At 36.2% G+C, this 21243-nt stretch overlaps 1 protein-coding gene across 4 annotated transcripts in view; it reads right to left on the reverse strand.

The window, feature by feature from the left end:
• LOC107754693 (tetraspanin-18-like) overlaps positions 1–8009 on the reverse strand; it is a 34569-nt gene extending 26560 nt beyond the window's left edge. For 3 of the 4 annotated variants that reach the window (XM_016571256.1, XM_016571255.1, XM_016571253.1), the window contains exon 1: positions 7753–8009. The gene's annotated coding sequence lies outside the window, so the exon portion shown is untranslated. Of the gene's footprint in view, positions 1–3764; positions 3785–7752 lie in introns of those variants that run through there. The other variant, XM_016571254.1, reaches the window with a different exon arrangement.
• Positions 8010–21243: the final 13234 nt, after the last annotated feature.

Genomic DNA, 21243 nt, shown 5'->3' on the forward strand with positions numbered 1-21243 from the left:
TTCATTTCGGTGCATCCCTAATATATATATATATATATATAAAGATGAACACCATAATTGCGCCATACTGCTTGTAAGGATTCCCTTCTCGTACAATTCCCTCTGAGCTATACATGGTAAAATGCAGATCAGGCTTTGCAAAAGCTGCATTCCTGCTGTTTCAGATGACAGGTATCAGAGAAAACCTTAGCCATGAAAAGGGAGCACTGAATGCCAAACTCTCAAGGACACAATTATGTGCAGTATACCTTCAAAGTACATGGCAAAAACACTGAGGAGCCTGGCTTCTCTCACGGTCTCTGGAGTCCGTTCCAGTATGGCAGGGGCAAAGGGAATCAATCATGACCCATATCCATCCACTTACTGAGCACAAAGCTATTCGGCTACTATACAGAACCTGGGATCCCATACATAACTGAAGCTCACTGTTTGAGAAACACTCCTGACAGGACACAGAATCGGGCCATGGAACATTTGTCCAGCTTTGCTGTTGGAAGGACTAGTTCTATCTTTTTATGTCATCATTTTTTGTGTAGGGATACCTTTTGATCTTATTCTTCAAACCAAACCTAGAGTGATTTACTTTTTAAACCTTCTTAGAGTCTTAGACATCTGGCATATTTTGTAACTCGGCACACCTGTGAGGACTTAATACACACAATCCTTCTCTTCATCTCCTCAGACCTAACACCCATTTACAGCACATTTACAGTCAATGACCCACTGATCTCTTCTATCAACTCAACAGCATGTTTGATGAAATAACACACAAGTAGCTAGCATGACGATTAGGTTTACCAGTCTCTTGGATGTTTCAATAACAATGATTGGCTCAATGATTCCTTCAGCATGAAGTCACTGGGTAATGCAGTGGTTCAGTGTGGGTGGTGTGCTATCATAAAAGACACTTCCAGGGATGGACTAGACATACAAATCACCAAGACTTTTCCCTTATGGGGTGGTCGACTTGTGAGCCAGCTGTTGACATCAATTTATGTAAATATACAAAGATTTCAGGGGAGAAAATGTTCCAACATCTTCTGGCCGACCCATTCATAGTGCAGTTACATTCCCTCATCAAAATATACCAACTGTGGCTGCACATTTAATTGAATGAATCTAATCTTAATCAAATTTTTCACGAAATCAGAGTCACAATATGGCCATTTAAAGCAACAGGCTGTGATTTACTTTGCTTTGTTTTCCATTGTTTTGTCAATTGTTTCTTTAATTAATCTGATAAAAAGCCAAAATGTATTTTCTGTAATTTAATAAAACGCACATATTGCCCAATTATTATGCTGCAAACAAAGTGCAAAGTGAAGGCTATACAACCCAATATAAATGTTTAAATGCAGGCTATGCTATGTATTATGTGTAAATAAATAAATAAATACAGTTTTAAAATATAAATTTTGCATTATAAATTAAATAACACTTGACCGCTTATGTCACTAAATTATAAATGATGACAAAGGAAAACAAAAGCACAACCTTTGACTTAACTGGCAAGAATGAAACTCACATTCATTCCTCTTCTTCAATCAATCGATAATGTCCAGGTATTATAGACCTCCTTGGCCCAGACATTTTTCACATTTTGTGATTTTAAGCATATGGAGTTTGGATGTGCTTTTTCTTAATTAGAACATACTTTAGTACACTTAAGGGGTGCCAGATTGAAATTAAAGATGATTTTGTTTAATTGGACAGCTAAACAAGACAGCAATGCATACTGAGAACAATACTGTAAAAACAAAAACAAGTGCAAATAAGTGAGCAAAAAAAGAGACTGTAAAGATGAAATATTCTTGTGAGGTAATGTGAGTCCTGCCGTTTTCAAACTTCCAGGTTACATAAAAATGGACAATTATGGAGGCTGGGTAAATTACTGAGCCAGTGCGGAGGTTTGTGGAGAGACCGATGGTGTCAGTTTATGAAAATGGCTCATGACCGATGAAAGCAAAAGTATGCAAAAAAATTTTTTTTTTAACAAAACATGAAACTGAAATAGTTTTCATTTAGCTGAACACCAAAACCAGAAATAAAGTTTCTGCAATTAAAATTGTGTAATTTGACTCTTTACGCTGTTAGGGGTTGTGTTGTTATACGAAAAATGTTACCAGTAGTAGTAAAGTTCTTTGGCAACAAGCCACCTCACAAATTTTACATATTGCTACTCTTGCATCGTTTTTGATGACAGTGATTTCTGCCAAAGCCATACATACAAACATACAAAGGATTAAAAAATGTAATTACCACAGAAAAATGCTTTGTGGCTTACAGGTACTGTAGATTAACACAGGATCAGCTTAACTCCAACACAGTTCTATAACGAGAGAGCACACAGAGAGAGAGCAGGGCTCTGGCTCATGTTCTCATTTTCAACACCCAGCAGCTTCCACCAGTACATTAATGTTAATGTACTGGTGGAAGCTGCTGGGTGTTGAAAATGAGAACATGAGCCAGCAGCTTCCACCAGTACATTAACATGAAGGTTAATGTACTGGTGGAAGCTGCTGGGTGTTGAAAATGCTAATAGCTGTTCTCATTTTCAACACCCAGCAGCTTCCACCAGTACATTAACCTTCATGTTAATGAAAAGTATGCAAAAAAATTTTTTTTTTAACAAAACATGAAACTGAAATAGTTTTCATTTAGCTGAACACCAAAACCAGAAATAAAGTTTCTGCAATTAAAATTGTGTAATTTGACTCTTTACGCTGTTAGGGGTTGTGTTGTTATACGAAAAATGTTACCAGTAGTAGTAAAGTTCTTTGGCAACAAGCCACCTCACAAATTTTACATATTGCTACTCTTGCATCGTTTTTGATGACAGTGATTTCTGCCAAAGCCATACATACAAACATACAAAGGATTAAAAAATGTAATTACCACAGAAAAATGCTTTGTGGCTTACAGGTACTGTAGATTAACACAGGATCAGCTTAACTCCAACACAGTTCTATAACGAGAGAGCACACAGAGAGAGAGCAGGGCTCTGGCTCATGTTCTCATTTTCAACACCCAGCAGCTTCCACCAGTACATTAATGTTAATGTACTGGTGGAAGCTGCTGGGTGTTGAAAATGAGAACAGCTATTAGCATTTTCAACACCCAGCAGCTTCCACCAGTACATTAACCTTCATGTTAATGGGAAAAAGTCTTAATATCACTAGGGTTTTAAAAGTAAACTTCAGTACAATGTAAACAACAGTCTAAACATTTATACAACCAAATAATCTAAAAGTAAACATGAGTCTCTATTATAGTTGTCAAGGTAACCAGAGAGACCAGATTCGGCCCAGTCAAAGCCCAGGCAGGAAAACTAAAGATGTCAAATTATTAAACTCTATCCGGATCTGCTGTGGCTGAATACAAGACAAAGCAACATTCATAGCTATTAGCACAACAGTACAAATCACAAAAAACACCCTCCAGTTCATGTTAAATATACCAGTATGAATTTCCACACACGTCCAGGCTGGAACGCCTGCATCCCATGATAGCGACTAGCATCCAAAACACAACACGCTGATCCTTTATCATCTATTTCATGACTTTTTTTTTTTTCATTCTTTAGTATGCTTACTAGCTTTGTAGGCTTAGAAGTGTTATGCCTATGGTGATTCCAAGTTAATTACTTCTCAACTTTGAGAGATGTTCATTGATGTACAAAACTCATTTCACTTGGAAATTAATTTTGTGCATAAAAAAGGTCTGTCAGAGAAAACAATTAGGGAGGGACATTATTCATAGCTTACTGATAGTGCACACTGCTGCATCCTGCTGTATCAAAGCGTTTTTGACAGAAGGCTTTCTGGCACCACCTGGCCATTGTTCAGTATGCTGCAGATATCGACAAAGAAGCCTGCTACCATAACAATGACTTCAGAATGTGGAGTTAAAGGTCCATTTTGGTTTTAATAAAACAAGAATTTTAGCCTAGCCACATTCGTTTTAGCAAATTATGATGTTGTATGATGTAGATATATATAGTTTAGAGAGATGATATATTAATATATGATATTCACTTATGCTGTTTTCTATAATTTCTATAATAATATAAATGTTGAATGTATGCAAAATACACTTACATATTACATACAGCTTTGGAACCAAAGTAACACCTGAATGCAGTCAAACCCTCCCCTGATCAGTTCCCCCCGCTGAGCCTTTAGAGAAAGCAGCAAGGCTTTGACTGCAGCTGAAAAGCAGGAACAGATGGGACTTCTACATGTCCCTGGACACTTCACCGTGATTCCCCACAAAGACATCAGTCTACACATGCAGCGTGGATTGACAGAACTGCCTCATTGTGAAATGAAATGTTGTCTTCTCTCTTTTCCTTCCTAATTGGCCAATGTGCTGCATGGTGCATGTCCCTGACTAGCATCAGAAAGTAGAAATGAACACAGACACCTGTGAGCTTTACCCACATTCTCAGCCACATACGGACGCTTCAAAAGCTTTTCAGATGGGCCCAGGCGAAGCCTCAATGCATGGCCTCAGCCTTTACAGGCTGAAATCCGGGATCTCCTGTGTCGCCATTGATCATGGCGGAGGAAGAAACATCACAAATGCTCACAGGTGGAGCCCTGGACAAAGAAACTCTTTATCATTGGAAACGTGGCCTGGTGGGTAGTGCACATGCTCTGACATGTTGCATGGTGTGGGGTTGTGCAATTGACAATGCTTTCTAAATTCCAATTAAATTCCTGAATTTGAATTGATGTAGCAAACACAATGCAAACACAATGCAATTGCTATTTGAATCTGACTTTAATTAGCTGAAATATAACTGCAATAAGTGTAGGTTAAAATGACACAAGGAGGGTTTGTCAAGGCAAACTTTGAAAGATGGCTTGACAAAGTCTTTTTTGAAAGTTTAAATGGTGAAAAGTTTTATAGGCTTTATAGACAGATCAATTTGTTTGAAATGTCATATATAGAAAATAATTTACTTAATTTACATATACAGTACACTTATTTGTATTTAACAGATTTATGGACCAGGGTGGAAGAAAACCTCATTTGCAGTATGACATCACCTGTTGAATTTATGAATTGTTATTCATTAAATTACACTTCCTTTCATTCAAATGCAACAAAAAATAAAAAGTAAATACATGCAAAGAAAAAGCATAATCCAACACATAAAAGTACTTTTAACCAGCAAGTTGTTGAGAGAGAGACAGACCACATGGGCAATGTGGGATATTTCAATTCTAACAAGTCTCTTAATTTGGGACATGAAAAGAAGCACGTACAACTCTGCAGATTGCATGTGACCAGAAATACTACCTCAATATCAATCGTTATCTCTTACAATCCCTTCAATAAATATTTTTTAAATTAAATTACCCAATATTTTATTTATCATATAAAAACTAACAAACCCTAACAATATAGTTCTTCATCAGACATTCAACCATAATTATACAATGTAGATGAAAACTAACAATAACATAACATTAATGAACATAAGTAAAGTAGACAGTAGACATTATATTCTGTACAGTAACTGGCACCACAGGTTTACTGATATACTCAAGTCACTCAAGTGCTACACCTGTGGTGCTGTTCTACTCTTCCTCGCCCCCTGCTAGCCACAAAGCCCGACTAAATCCAACAGCTTTCGACATTGACAGGCTGTATAATTGACTTAAACTGTCTGAGTCCGTTTTAAAGAGCCATTGTTTCTGATGGAGATACATGAAATTGGTTTTATGCTGTAAACAGTAAATACACAGCGAAAAAAGTCTGTGTTGGCACATCAACCCTTCCACACCCCTCTTTTTCTCCACCAAGTAAATGCATTTAATCGGTTTAATCACCGAAGGGGAATCGGGTCCTGACCGAGCTTCTCTTCTCCTCTCTTTCAGACACTTCTCTAATCCCGCTGCCTCCAAATAAGCCCCTCACCTGCCAATCAGCTCCTCCCCAGCGCGATTACTCCTTTTAAGTGGCTTTGCCTGTCTTAACTAAAGCTAGAGGATGAATAGCAATAGATATCAGAGGATGACGGTTCTGGCTGCTTTAAAAGGGATTTTTCCTGACATCTATCTTAAGTTTAAATGGCCAGTCGATTTCTGGAAGCAGGGATTTGTGACAGAAGTGTCATGAACGACAACACATGCAGGGGTATAAGGAATACTGAAGAACATGTGTCTGAAATTGTGTAAAGCATGGCAAATAATGATTGATTATAATTTAAATAGAATTCTGAAAATGTTATTATTTTTCATAATGGGCATGATCAAAAGTTAACAGGAAAATGAAATGATTGGATGATGCATTAAAAAAAGTACTACTTTAGCTTAAAATGTTAGAGAACATGGCTTTCAGTCTAAATGTTTTTTAAACTGTTATTAGGATAGGTTAGGGTTAGGGTTAGTTAATATTCACCAATCCTATGGCAATTCATATAGCTATTTTATGTTTTGACTAATTGATTGCTAATTCGTCTGAATTCGTGCAATCTTATTTGCACATTATCGCACGATCTGCTCATGCCCCATTGAAGGTTATGTTTAGGGGTGGGGGTTAGGGGCTGGCCTTCATGCTTAGACTGTTTTCAAAAATTTTTACAAAAATTCATACAAAATCGCCACCTCATGAAATAGCTATGAGAACAGGCTAGAATATTTCATAATAGTTTAACTCCAGCTCTGCTGCACAGATATGAGAGATCACAGATTAAAACTTCTGATGGTAGCTTGTTTTAAATCTAAGTTAGACATCTATGGTCATTAGCTGGTCCAAGATGATCCAGATAATGAATCAGGTGGACTACCATCCGGTGGGGCAGAAAACTGGTTAGACCAGGGTGGCCACCTTGCACCAGTAACAACCAACATGTTCCACAAAATCATACTGACCGCCTTCATCTGATAATTTTCACTTTTGTCACCAAGAAATTTGCTATAAATATGTTTGTCGTTCTAAAGTTGGAGCAAACAAACCTGCTGTAAACTTCAATTCTCTAATGATGATTTTGCTTATGATCACTTTACCTGAAAATAACAGGAGGCTACAACTGGCAGTGGGAACAGTATGAAAAGGGGAAAATGAGAAATATGGCTGGCTTGAATTCAAACGCACAAAATAATATCAAGGAGAATATGTATGGTTTGGCAGCTGCCAAATGAGATTACACAAGTTAACCAAAGCAAAGCAAAGTAAAAACCCTTGGCTCCCGCGATGATTGCTAGTCATTTCAGCCTCAAACACAGACTTCCTTCCAAGTTCCAACAAAACACTTTGGAAATGATTTAGGCTACACCCAAACATCACGTGACATCTCCCACCTTGGTCAATGCAAACGGATAGCAGTAATGTTTACCTGATTATCAAACCTGTATGTAAACAATATTGTAATCTCCATGAAATGGTCGTCCATACCCATATGAGGCAATGTGAAATGCTCATATAATTATATTATTGTCATCAATTTAAACAAAGAAAGTTAAAATTAATAATAAAAAAGTCGTTAGTGGTAAATTGATTTCTTCAAACAATTCTTTTATAGCATTATAGTCCAATTTAGAACTGCAAGGAAGCCAAAAACACAACTTAAAAAAAAAAAACCTGTTATCAAATGTATCCTGTGATATGTCACCGCAAACATCTCCATGTCCGCTAAGAAACTTTCAGATCCTCAGAAATACACACGCGTCTCCACAGTTATGCTGCTTTCAGCTTTCAGCTTTCAGCTTTCAGCGATGTTGTCGGTGGATTAAAAACACCTACCGTGTTTTGTGATATCCTCGCGTTTAAGTACAGGCGAACTTAACGAAAAATCCTGTATCCAAGAGGATGAAAACGTCCATAGGATTCCTTCAACTGTTGTGTGAATCTTTCGCCCCGTTGACTCATTCCTTTCGACAGCACTGAATCATTCAGCGGCACTGACTCCACTCAACACTTCGCTGTTCTGCGCGCTGTGTGTGATTCTGCTCAGCCTCACGACACATTGCCAGGGGCGGCTACTAGACCTTCACGCCTCCTGTCATTAATTCTTCATATTCACATAATGGTGTCCTGTAAGTCATACAAAATCAACGGGGTATATATATATATATATATACCTACTACATCCTTTTATATATCATTCATGTTATATATATCTTTAATCCGTACTGCCGCAGCTATATTTTATCTGAAACCTAAATCAAGTCATTCAGTCTCCAGTAAGACCAAACTCGCTCTGACCAGCAAATTTTTCTGAGCCAGAGGCTTATCGGGTAGCCTATAGACTTTTTCTCAGATGAAGGATTCACAGCTGAGACACACTGTTGATTTGATTTTTATTAACTACCTGTAAACATATTACATGAACATCAGTCCACAAAAGATGAGAGACCAAATTGTCTCTCCTTAATAAATAATGAACATGTTGCTATATCAGCCTCTGCAATTGTACTTTTCTTTCCATTACTAGTTTCTCAGCTCCTCATGTAGGGCCCTAATATAAAATATAAGATATTAGCACACATATTACTTCAGCATCAGTTCAAAGTTTTAGAAAATAATTTTTGAACATTCTTGCAGACAGCAAGTAGCATTTGAAATATGTAGCCTATACTAAGTAAATATGCATCAATGCATTGTCATTACCGAATTGAAATGCTGATTATCAACATATAACTCATTTATTTCTAATTTGAACTACAATATTTAAACTATTTTCATTCATGCATTTTTATCCAAAGCAACTTGCATTGCTATCAAAATGTAGTTGATCATTTTATGCATTCCTTGGGAACTGAAGCCATGGCCTTGGTGTTGCTATGATGCATTGCATCATATAGTAAAATATCAATCCATGTAGTCAAATCAAGTTGTAATTCAATCAAAAAATACACCCCTAGAACTAGTAGAACTAGTAGAATTCGAATTTAAAAAGGACAAGGGCATTTACAAAGACAGTACCTGGAGAAATGGCTCATGGCTCTCTCCTTTCTGGACTCGAAGCAACCTTCTAATTTGCAGCCCTGAGCATTAGAGACAAATAATGTGTATATGCTCTTCTGAGAATAAATATGAATGTGAGTCTGTGGCATCACTCTTGACCAGTCAGACTCTGTATTGACTGTGACATTCAAGTGAGCACTCAGTGCTGCCTGTAGGAACTGTAACTGACTGATCTGGGCTCTGTGAGGTCCTGCGAGAACTGCATAAATAATGCTTCAAGGCAAGGTGACCCAACCTAGATCATTACATGCTCCACTTGAGCCCTGAGGCTTATATTTATAGACAAAGACTACATGTACATTGCTCTGTTGCACTCCTCACTTTATTCTTTCGTGTCACAGACAATTTCAGCCTTACATTCAGCCAGTGACGGTAGACACATTTTAGAGAGATTTTATGCTCAGTAACAAGCTCAAGGGCGGGAGTCCAAACATTTTGGGGGGGATGTTGAAGATTTGATGATTCCTAAAATTCTGAAATCCTAAAAGGTCCCATTCTGATATTCTTCATAGGATCATTTCATATTGATTTAGCAGAAGTACATCCAAAAGGTCACAGATGACCTCCCTAACTGTTTTCATGTTTTCAGTTATCACTACTAATGAATAAACCAAGGACTATCTTCTAGTCTATTGTATATTATATCATATAGGGCCTATAATTCAGGGTTTCATTTCATTGTGTCAGAAGGCTGGGCATTTCTTTACAATTACACTTCTGGCCGACACATTTGATCTAAAACAACTTATTCAAGGTGCATAGTTTATCGGTTGCATTCCCTGGCAATCAAACCTGTTTGAGCTATAGGAAAGCTCAAGAATCATGGAACACAAGTCTGCAACCTATCTTCTCATTTACGTCCTTCTTTGTGAAGAACAGCAAAAGTGAAAGCTAACTTCCATCTTATTCTTCAAGGACTGGAAACTTAAATATACCAAAGCTGTTCGCTACAGCATTGCATGAGGTAGTATTGTAAATGTTCTCCAATCAATGTGAATGCGGTAGCGTAATATTTACCATAATATAGAAATCTCTTTAAAAAAACCTGATTTTTTATTTACTTATTATCTTTAATCACAGAACAGTGTATCTCTAATGCAGGGACTGATTTCATTTCCGAGTTTTCCGGCAAACTGGGAATTATTTTTAATGAGTAATGCTGTAATAATTAATAATAAGCCCAACTCAGCATGCAGGTCAATTCTTCAATGACCTCCGCAGGCAATTGAAAAAGCATCATGCTGTGCATTACACAAGCAAATTATTTAAAAAATAAATCATAGACATCTGAAAGTGAAGCTATGTAAATTTAGGAAATGCAAGCATGCTGCATCCTGACTTTGGTGGTTGCGTAATGACATGCAATAGGAAACCAACCGATGTTATATTCTGACATTTTCAATGTGCATCATAGTCTATATACTGTATATTTTAAGATTACATTTTTATCAGTGTTCAATCTGTAGTTTTCAGGTTATGGGAATTTTGCTTAAAATGATAATACAGGAAGTATGGGCCAAATAGTGCCTCTCAAATCCCAAAAGAAGCCTTTAAATAGTTTTCTAAATGTCTTCCTTCTATTCTCCCACACTCTCAAATGTACTCATTCTGCATTTCCTCCTATTCTGACGATGACCGCTCACGTCCTGTTGCACAGTCGCACGAAAGGAAGGAGGAGGTCATTCATAACAGGAAGATCCCAGTATGTGACCCATCTTTGATAATTATGTTCATATGGATTGACTGGTAGGTCAACATAATAAGATTCAATCTACCAAGAACAAGATGGCCTGCCAACATCACATGATAACTTATCTCATATTCGCAAGTATATATAATGTCTTTCTAAGAAAATCCATTCAGAAATACAGTTACAGAGTCAAAAAAAAAAAACATATATTAACAATTGTGGGATTGAGTGTTTTGTCCCTTCAGGGCCCCAGTGAGTCACTTGACAAACCATGACTTATGCTTCCGTTGCTAAGTGAAAATGAACATGCAGTCTGGTTCTGTGCAGTGACTCGTCTATAATGTGTTGCCAGTTGTTAAGCGAATAAGTCTTTCTAATTTCAACAAGATTAGAGCATCACATTTTACAGTAGACTACACCTTGAATTATTACCACCTAGATTGGTGGAGAAGCCTGTAAGATCCAGCTATCATTCGGTCAGGCACAATAAACCGCAGGGAGTCTGGGTGGGCTAAGGTAGAGGTCAGCTCATTGCTTGCTGTGATACAGGACATCTTCACTACAGGTGGGCAAAGGATCAGACCTGTCAACAACATTTCAGCTGCAAAACTCATACAGTGGGGTTCAAAAAGTATTTTGCTCTCAAACTGGCATGAACTCCACAAGTTTGTTCAGAACATGAAGTTCATTTACATTTATGCATTTGGCAAACACTTGGACTGACATAGCATTCAATGTATACATTTCTTGATTTTTCTGGGAACTGAACCCATGACCTTGGTGTTGCTAGTGCTATGCACTACTCTTTGAGCTACAGAAAAGATCCTATTTATGTTCTCCAGCATGATTTGAGAATGATCCAAGAGCATCTTGAGGGTCATTGTTTACAAGAACTGACCTGAGGAGTTCACATGATCACTGTCACAAAATTTCATAATCTGATTATTGACCAAGAAATAATGCAGAATCATAAATATTTCATAATATTTCTTTGCTTTTTTTTTCTCAAAATCTTTCTGTGTTTTTCCAGGTTTAAATTACTATTGTCAAATCCCAGTTTTTGAATGTAGTCTCAGTCTTTTGGATGTCACTATAGGTCTGCAGATGACTAAATCTTGGCATTTCTAAACAACAAAGTGGTATGATGAAATAAAACGTTATCATACAATAGCTCATTATTTCAAAGAGAGATGACTAATAAATCCATCACACAATGCATACATGGGGAGAACCTCAACTCCACGCTGTCAGTAGCTTGATTTTAAACGATTTACTCAGTGGGAAAAAAACGCCATGAATTCCAGAGCTGCTGTGACTACAGCCAGAGGTCAATATTAAATAATGGGGGAGAATGGGGAGAATGACAGATCACAGTGAGAGAAGTCAACTTATTTACAGCTCAAGACAAGGCATCACAAGACATGGCATGGTGATGCTTCTGCAAATACATGTCAACAAGATAGATAATTTAGCTAATACAATTTATGTTTATTGTGTCTTTGCTGTGTCCACCCTGTGGATATGTAATTACAAATGCTGATTTGGAAATAATTAATATGGCTGAAGCGCTTTAATGTTTTAGAACTTCAGTGCCTTCAGACTTCTACATTATCACTTATACTTTATTTTTCTTTTTGTAAAATATGAAAATAAATACAGTATATATATATATATATACACTCAAAACAATATTTAGAGATTTATATAAGATTTATGTATTTGAATTGCATCCATTTGGATTACACTGTTTTAATGTAACAAAACTAATAAACTCAATGCGATACATATTTGTCAGTCATAGAAGAAACGGGTAAGCTTTTGTTATGAGTACTAATACACTGAATGTGTTTTAAATACACAGTAACCAGTTTTATATATTTATCATCAATGAATCTAATTTGTTTCAATCTCACATATTTTAACTAACTGAATATTGCTTGTTCCACCGCTAGTCATATTTTAACCATGTTCATAAATACATTTTTCATTGTTTTCACGATAAACAGATTTACGCTGATGCTAAGCTGAATAGATGCATTTTGAATATATGGTTATTTAATTAAAACCAAATAGATGCAAATTTTTTATAATAAATTATGCCATGTTTTTAAATGCAACTAAAATACATAAATCTTAAATATATGTTTGAGTATATACCCTCAAAAATATATTTAAGCCTAAATTTAAGATTTACGTATTTGAATTGCATATAAAATTAGATAGAATATTTTATATATAATAATAATAATAATAATAATATATATTAAATACCTCACCATAATTGTTCTGGAGTTTTTAGTCTTAAAAGTCATTTTTATTCAGTGCAGAAAGTTGAGAGCATTTGTGAACATTAGGTATTCATCAGGTTCAGTGAGTCAGAAATGATCTTTCACAGTTCAAGTAATCCCTGATAGACCTTAATACAAATGAGCAACATCCGAATTTAAGCCGCTTTACTCTACGTAGAGCAATAATGTCAAATATAAATTCCGGAAAGTTTCATGAAACAATTGCCCGTGGTTTATAGGAAGCATGATTGTTGGTTAGAATTGCAGAACGATTCTAAATGTTTTCAGAACTTGATTTCCATCAAAAGACAGATCAGTGTGTGTGTGTCTATGTCACATTTACCTCTTTGTAGAGCTGGTTATCAGCTCCTCACGTATTCCTGTCTTTTGTTACTCCTTTGTATTGCAGTTGCAGCTCTAACCCTCCAGCTCTGATATCATTCCAGGCAGGAGCTATTAAAAAGGCAGCAAAGTAAAGGGCTTCAGGAAAGGTCAAGCTCTGAGGGTGGGGGAATGGAAATGTTAACTGACATTATTAATTGACATCCACATGCTGTGGGGATACAAGCAGGTATAGAGCTCCCTCCTTCTCCCTGAGGGGGAGACAGGTAAAGTGTGTTGGTATGTTGAAGCTGATACAGATACTATACTATAGTTTCAAGAGGTAAATTGATCATCACATGTCGAGGATAGGCCGTTTTCACTATTTATAAAGACACATGTGCTGTGCTTGGAGGAGACAAGTACCGCCTTGAATCTGAATGCTGCAGGGCATATATCAAGCCATTAGGTTTTGGCAAGCTACTCTTTGTAAACTTTAACCTTGCCGTGTTTTTGTTTTTTTTATGCTTTCTTCCTCTCTTTCTTTCCTCTCTCTCTGTCAGACCACGGGGATTGAGCCAACTCTTGAGATGTGGACACTGATATTCAGTTATGTAAGCCACGTGAAATAGGAAGGAGAAGGTAGTGTTATGTGGCCCAGCAGAAACCACATCCCTAAATTCCCATGTGTCATGTCCAAATACCTTCTGAAGGAGGGATGGTCAGCTATCATCTGTCAGGATAGATATGGAAAAGACAGTTCTTGTTGCCTATGCTCTGGACTTCTTTAAATTATAAACAAATTACATTTTGACAAATGACATTTTGAATATATTTGGAATAAAATGGCCTACTCTTTGTCTTGTTATGGCTCATTTCATACCTAGAATTTTATGCATTCTAAATGCACATAAATAAATAATATTTTCACACGTTTTGCATAGACAAAACTGCAGCTTGACTGGAAATGACAATGAAAAAAAGTCATTTACATCTTCATACGTCACATGTCTAACCATCTTAAAATTGCTCTTTATCAACATTGTTTTCTCTTTTAAAAATATATATATTTTTTTAAATGATGGTAAGGGTTATTATAGTTAGGTTATTATGGTAAAGGTTATTATTGTTAACTAAAACTATAAAACAACTTATTACTTAATGTAACAAGTAATAATTTGTTAGTTAATGTAACGTAATAATTGATCTTTTTATATATACAGTGTATTTTCATATTTGACACTGAAAGTCTAAATCTGGTTTAAGGGTAAAATAATAAAATGTATACATGAAAGCAATTTGAAAAGTAGCAAAAAATAAGTCTTATTTTAATGTTCCCTTCATATAACTAATACGCTGAAATCTTAGTTAATTTTAATAAAAAATAAATTCCTAAGTGTAGAAGAAAAATGTGGAAGAAACGGCCTTATATACCATTTAAAGCAAAACTACCTCAGATGACATGTATGTGTTTTCTTTCAGTGCAGAGCCTGCTTCCCGCTGTCCAAGTAAGTTTTAGGTGAAGACTTGTCTTGACACACTCATCTCCACTTTACATAAAGATAGAGTGACAGCTGGAGTCTTCTGGGACTGTGTTTTTCTCCCAACTGTCATAGGAGTTTCAGCCCCATCAAGCTGAACATCAGATTCTTGACAGAGAGTAGATGAGAGAAAGGCCAAGACTGAGTCGCCTTTCGTGCATTTTTGAGGAGTGATTTGGAGTGATGTCATGCCAGATGGGTTAAAGTAATAGCCTTTAAATCTTTAGTGATTAAATGTGAGTCATTTTGAAGCAGTCCATTTAAATCAACAAACAGCAGTCATACAGTGTTCCATATGTGTCGCTATTGATTTGATCAAAATAGATCGAAAAAGACAGCTGCCGCGGGGATATTCATAGCTCTACACATCTCATAAAAATTCCATATAATGCAATAACATCCTCTGCCTGAGCCCATAAAAATGATCATTTTATTTGGGAATAAATCTAATGCAATATATTAAATAATACATTTCCATACATGGGAAACTAGCTTATATTTTTCAGTATACTGCAATATATGCATGGAACAAGTATGGCTGTATATATTGATCAACATAAAAAAAATGAAGACAAAAACTGCACTACATATTTACATGTAATAGCTTTACTGAAACACTCAATTAATTTCTTGGCAATGGTAGTTGGAAAATGAGATTAGACATTTATAACTTAATGAATTAATTGCTCTCTCTGCATTTATTGAATTATTTAATATAAAAATTACATGCATTCTGATATAAGTATATATATATACGTGCCTATGGGATGTCCCCACTTTTCACAAAAACAAACCTGTGTGTGTACTGTATATTCACACATTTTTTCAATATATGAAAAGTATAAATTTCTTATGTATTATTCAATATATTGAAATATATAAAAAATATTTTATTCTGTATATTTTCCAAGTACATTAAATAATTTCATATATTGATTCCAAATATATAAGGAAATATATTTTCTTTGCATAAGGGTTTGCTTTTACACTAAACCAACACCTAAATTTATTCAGTATTTTCTGTAAGAATATATTCTGCATCTCCAGAGTAACTCTCCTGCACAGGCCAGTAAACCTCACACTCCTGCACATCACGGCACAAGTGTTCAGGATATTATTCATCGGATGTGCAATCTTTTGGCTGAACTAATTGAGAGGCACTGCGCAGCTGCCACCCAGTTCAGATTATCACAGGAACAGTTATAGCTGTGCTGTAATGAATGACTTTGTTAATATAAAAAGACTATGTGAATGACTGTGTGATGTAGATAATACAATCTATTCATTTAGGCTGCAAAAATAAGCTAGAAAGAGAAAGAGTATGGACTTGGACAGAAGGTAAAATAATCAGTGAGAGACATTTGAAAATATTTTAAGGACATTTTGCAAGGAGACTAAGACATTGATGCAAGGTTTGGCTTTGGTATTTCGAGATAATGTGCACAATCTGAACAAAAACAAAAGTCTGGACAGAAAAATGGGCCCAAGTTTTTTTTTAAACTGAATATCTTAGCTAGGTGTGCGGGCTATGCTGTTGGACTTGCTGATTCAGTGCAGCTGTTTAAACAGCTTCAGTTCAGTCTTCCCTCCACTTTCCTTCCTGTTTCTCAAGCTTTGTGCCCTTTATGCCCTCTCTGGCCAGATACAGCACATCAGAGCGCCATCCGTCCACAGATCAACATAGATTCACTATTGTCTTTCATTTACTGAGTGAAGGCACGCAACAACCAGTAGACATGGATTTAGCTTAAAATATCACTTTGGGACAAGATGAAGTTGTGCTATTTTAAGGACATTTTGCAAGGAGACTAAGACATTGATGCAAGGTTTGGCTTTGGTATTTCGAGATAATGTGCACAATCTGAACAAAAACAAAAGTTTGGACAGAAAAATGGGCCCAAGTTTTTTTTTAAACTGAATATCTTAGCTAGGTGTGCGGGCTATGCTGTTGGACTTGCTGATTCAGTGAAACAGCTTCAGTTCAGTCTTCCCTCCACTTTCCTTCCTGTTTCTCAAGATTTGTGCCCTTTATGCCCTCTCTGGCCAGATACAGCACATCAGAGCGCCATCCGTCCACAGATCAACATAGATTCACTATTGTCTTTCATTTACTGAGTGAAGGCACGCAACAACCAGTAGACATGGATTTAGCTTAAAATATCACTTTGGGACAAGATGAAGTTGTGCTACTACTTTTTTGGTCCATTGGTTTTTTGGTCTTTGTCTTCCTATTCCTTCTAGGAAGTTGATGACAGATGGGAAAACTTCCAAATTCATGAAAACACTTTTCATGGTGTTTTGTGGCATTCAATAATTAGGCTATTTGAAAAAATGTATTTAAATCCAGAAAAGGGAATCCGTAACACTGTAAATTACGTACCCCTTAAGTTTCATATAATTTGATATAGCCTATGTTTTGGTAATAAAGGTTTCAAAAAACTTCGCTACAGTCTTCCATTCTGGTAGCACAATGTTATGTTAATACCTAAAAATAAAATGACAGCATACTTACAGTCTTCCAAAAGTATTTAGTACTCAGTTTCTTCTGAAAACTGGTGAGAAAAACCTACAGTAATATAAAGTAAAAGCTGTGCTCACACAGAATGACCTCAATAATATGTACAAGTCAGCAGTCCATCCTAGTCTGTACGTCTTCAGCAGCTGCCAAGAGCAGGAAAAGGGGTCACGGCCTATAGGTGACCTCATCCAGAGTGCAAAGGAGTGGCTGGTGCTGATCTCATTGCCGGATATGTTATGCTGTTTTACTAGCACCAAATCATTTCCAGACAGTAAATTACTCTCATTTCATACATGAAGCGTGGAGGTTAAAAGCGGTTGGTGGTGACCTGTCTCATGGGTACTTCAGTATATTCTTTGAAGGAAGATGGACTATCAAAGTAACAGGTGGATAAAATTCTCAAAAATGTCCAAATACTTTCAGGAGAGTATGAAAAACAAACATAAACACTCAATGTGTTCTGACTGGCAGTGTGAGGGGAAAAACTGCTTGAACCCATGGCACATAACATTCCCTCTCCACAGACCATTTAGTTTCCTCAAACCTCAACACATTTTCTCTGGTATCTCTTAGTAAAACATACCTTGGGAACAGTTTTATGCAGCATAACCCAGAGAGAGGAGTCATGTATGAGATGAGCGGCATTTATAAAGTACATAAATAAAGGAATAAGCACATATGTAGCATATATACTATACTTCAGTGGTTATACTGTTCTATTAATCAGCTTTATCAGATCTTTCAGCTTCAGACACTTCACAATACCTTTCCATACATAATTTTAAAAAACAGTAATATATTGCATTTCATATGAAGTGTAATCATTATGTAATATATGAATATTATGGATTATCATTCAGTTCAGTTTATGGATAAACACTAGTCTGCTTAGCCCCCTCTACACTTTCTTCAGTATACAAAGAATGCCTTTGTCTAGTTGCCTCAGCAGTGTTTCTTTGCTCTTGTGCGATAAGACCAGCTAAAGGTGAGAGTCCTGAAGAGGATAACAGGAAAAAAAGGTCCATCTGGCCTGGGGGAGGGAAAACGTACACTGGCCTTTGGCCAGCTCAGCTTTAATGCATGTCCATCTAGATGAGTGTTCCAGACCTACCATGAGCTGCCCTTTAGATCTTCTCCAACCAGACCTTCAACATCACTGTTCTCGGGTCAGCCCTTTTCACTCATTGTTCACCCTCACATCTCACTTTGTCCCTCCATGAAAGTCGTGGCGTGGCCTAATGGTTAGAGAGTCGGACTCATAACCCAAAGGTTGCGGGTTCGAGTCTCGTACCGGCAGGGATTGTAGGTGGGGGGAGTGAATGTACAGCGCTCTCTCCCACCTTCAATACCACGACTGAGGTGCCCTTGAGCAAAGCACCGAACCCCCAACTGCTCCCCGGGCGCCGCAGCAAAAATGGCTGTGTGTGTTCACTGCCGTGTGTGTGCACTTTGGATGGGATAAATGCAGAGCACTAATTCCAAGTATAAATTAGTATAGGTCACCATACTTGGCCACATGTCACTTTCACTTCATAATTTGGTGATTTTACTGTCCTCAAAACTTCTAAGACATGTAAACTCCAGCAACTTTCCCTGGCTATCTAAACAATTATTTTCACTGGCTATCAAAATAATATATTATTTATAAATATAATATGCGTGCCTTGGTGGCTATGAATTTTATTATATAAGAAATTTCAGTAACACTTTCTATGAAGCCCGTATTTATAATACACTATAAGGGTATTCTTAAGGCATTTGTTTAAGAGTATGATTATTTGTAACACACAATTAATACCATATTAAATCCACTTAATTTATAATGGATTATCTCATATCGTGACATTGTCTGTTTAAGATCTGCACAGTATCTTACTACTTCTTGTGAGTGGTTAGGAGTGGTTGATTGTTTTTGAGTGTTTCCTGTGAGGTTAATGTTTATTTTGCTGTGAGCTAGTTTACGATCAGTTGAAATACTTTCAAATGAAAAAAAAAATATCAAATTTTTTTTTTATATTACATTACATTTTATTTTGATGGTCCCCTTAGTCTATTGACTATAGGCAACTTTGCAACTACATGTCAACTAACTCTCATTAGAGTATTAGTAGACTTGGGTTAAGGTTAGGGTTGGTAGAATAAGTTGACGTACTTGCAAAGTGTTAGCAGATATTTAGCGGACATACTACTAATACTTCAATGACTGCAAAGTTACTTATCAACAGTTGTCTAAAGGGTACCATCAAAATAACCATACTGATATTACAATAAAAATAGTTCAAAGAAAATGTGTACACATTCATCTGATCTGATATATGATTTTATGACTATTGGAGGGGAAATATTATTATTATTATTATTATTATTAAGTGGTCTTTGCTTTAAGTAAAGTGAAGTTACTTTTACTTAAAGCAGACAAAGACCACTTATAAATAATAAGACCACATTATAAAGCCTTTTGGATGTTTTCATGAAGACTTTGTCATTTTACAGTAAAAACACTACTAAGATGTACTAAGTTCTTTAGGTCTTAAACAGTGGCACGATATAAGACTTATAATACATTATAACTATGGGAAATATAATTCATTGTAACTTAAGTGGATGCAACATGTTCATTGTGTGTTATAAATCATCATACTCTTAAAAGCTATAACCACAAATAAGTAAGTTTTATAATACATTAAAACTGTTGTTATGATTATTTATGAGATGATACAACATATTATAAGTTTTTTTTTAAATGCATTATTCATTCATTATAATGCCTTAAACATACCCTTATAATGTATTACAAATATGGGCTTCATAGAAAGTGTTGCATCAAAAGTAGCCTTGATTCATAAAGATGCTGGTCAAATTACTTACGATATCAAAATAGACTGGTAAAAAAAAACAAAGTTACAGTCTGCACAAATAACAGCACCTTTTTGGTGTAAAAGTGGAGATTGCTTACTTGCCTCTACAAAGCTACGAATAGAACTTTGTGATGGCATTGACAGACAAAGAAACATCATCACACACTAAATAACGATAAAGCGGTCATAAATTTTGTCTTGTGGGTGCCAACCACTAACAAGCCCAAATACACAACTGTATTCTGAATAAGCCCAAAAAAATCTCAACCCGCATCTACCCAAATCTATAAGCAACTTCTAGAAAAAAACAAGCCCAAAGACGTTTATAATAAGCAGACTTGGCAACCCTGTACGGTCCACTGCCTAGGAGCAGATGTGGATGGGTCACTATGAAACGGCCTCACTACTGTGAGGACACTAAAATCACCATAGTAACTATTACTGTCACAATACCAGCTGATTGACATTGTTATCACACTCTGAAATGAAATAAAAAAAATATACATGAAACAAATGACAGAAAATTTCTAAAAGTTTTAAAAATGTGAGAAACAGTGCAAGGTCTTGGGACACACTTTCAAACCTTATGGGGTCATAAAATTGTGGCACTCACGAGTGAAAAAGCAGCGATAAGCAGTGTAAAACAGTGAAAGATATTGGTAACAATAACAATATCATTCTCTGTGACCCGACCTTACACCATCTGAAGCACATCTTATTTTAAGTAATTATAATCTTATATTTATAATTTTATATTAATAACATGAATAAGGCATAAACATGCTAACTATAGGACTGTATTTTTTAAGGGGGCAGGGGACACTATTGGCCATTTTCATGTAAATATTGGTATGCAAAGCCTAATATGTGTCAAAATACAATAAAAAAAAAATCATAAGTACAGTGTTTCGGTAATTCAGAGCTGATTTGACTTTTTGAACTTCCCCTTGCTTCTCATATTATTTGTGGACTTCCTCCTCCCCTTCATTAGCCATCTATGTGAAGTGAAATTAGATTAAATTCAATGAGGGTGAGCGGAGTATGACTCGGT

The sequence above is a fragment of the Sinocyclocheilus rhinocerous genome, unplaced genomic scaffold (assembly GCF_001515625.1).
Source record: "Sinocyclocheilus rhinocerous isolate Xijiao unplaced genomic scaffold, SAMN03320098_v1.1 scaffold742, whole genome shotgun sequence".
Lineage (NCBI taxonomy): Eukaryota > Metazoa > Chordata > Actinopteri > Cypriniformes > Cyprinidae > Sinocyclocheilus > Sinocyclocheilus rhinocerous.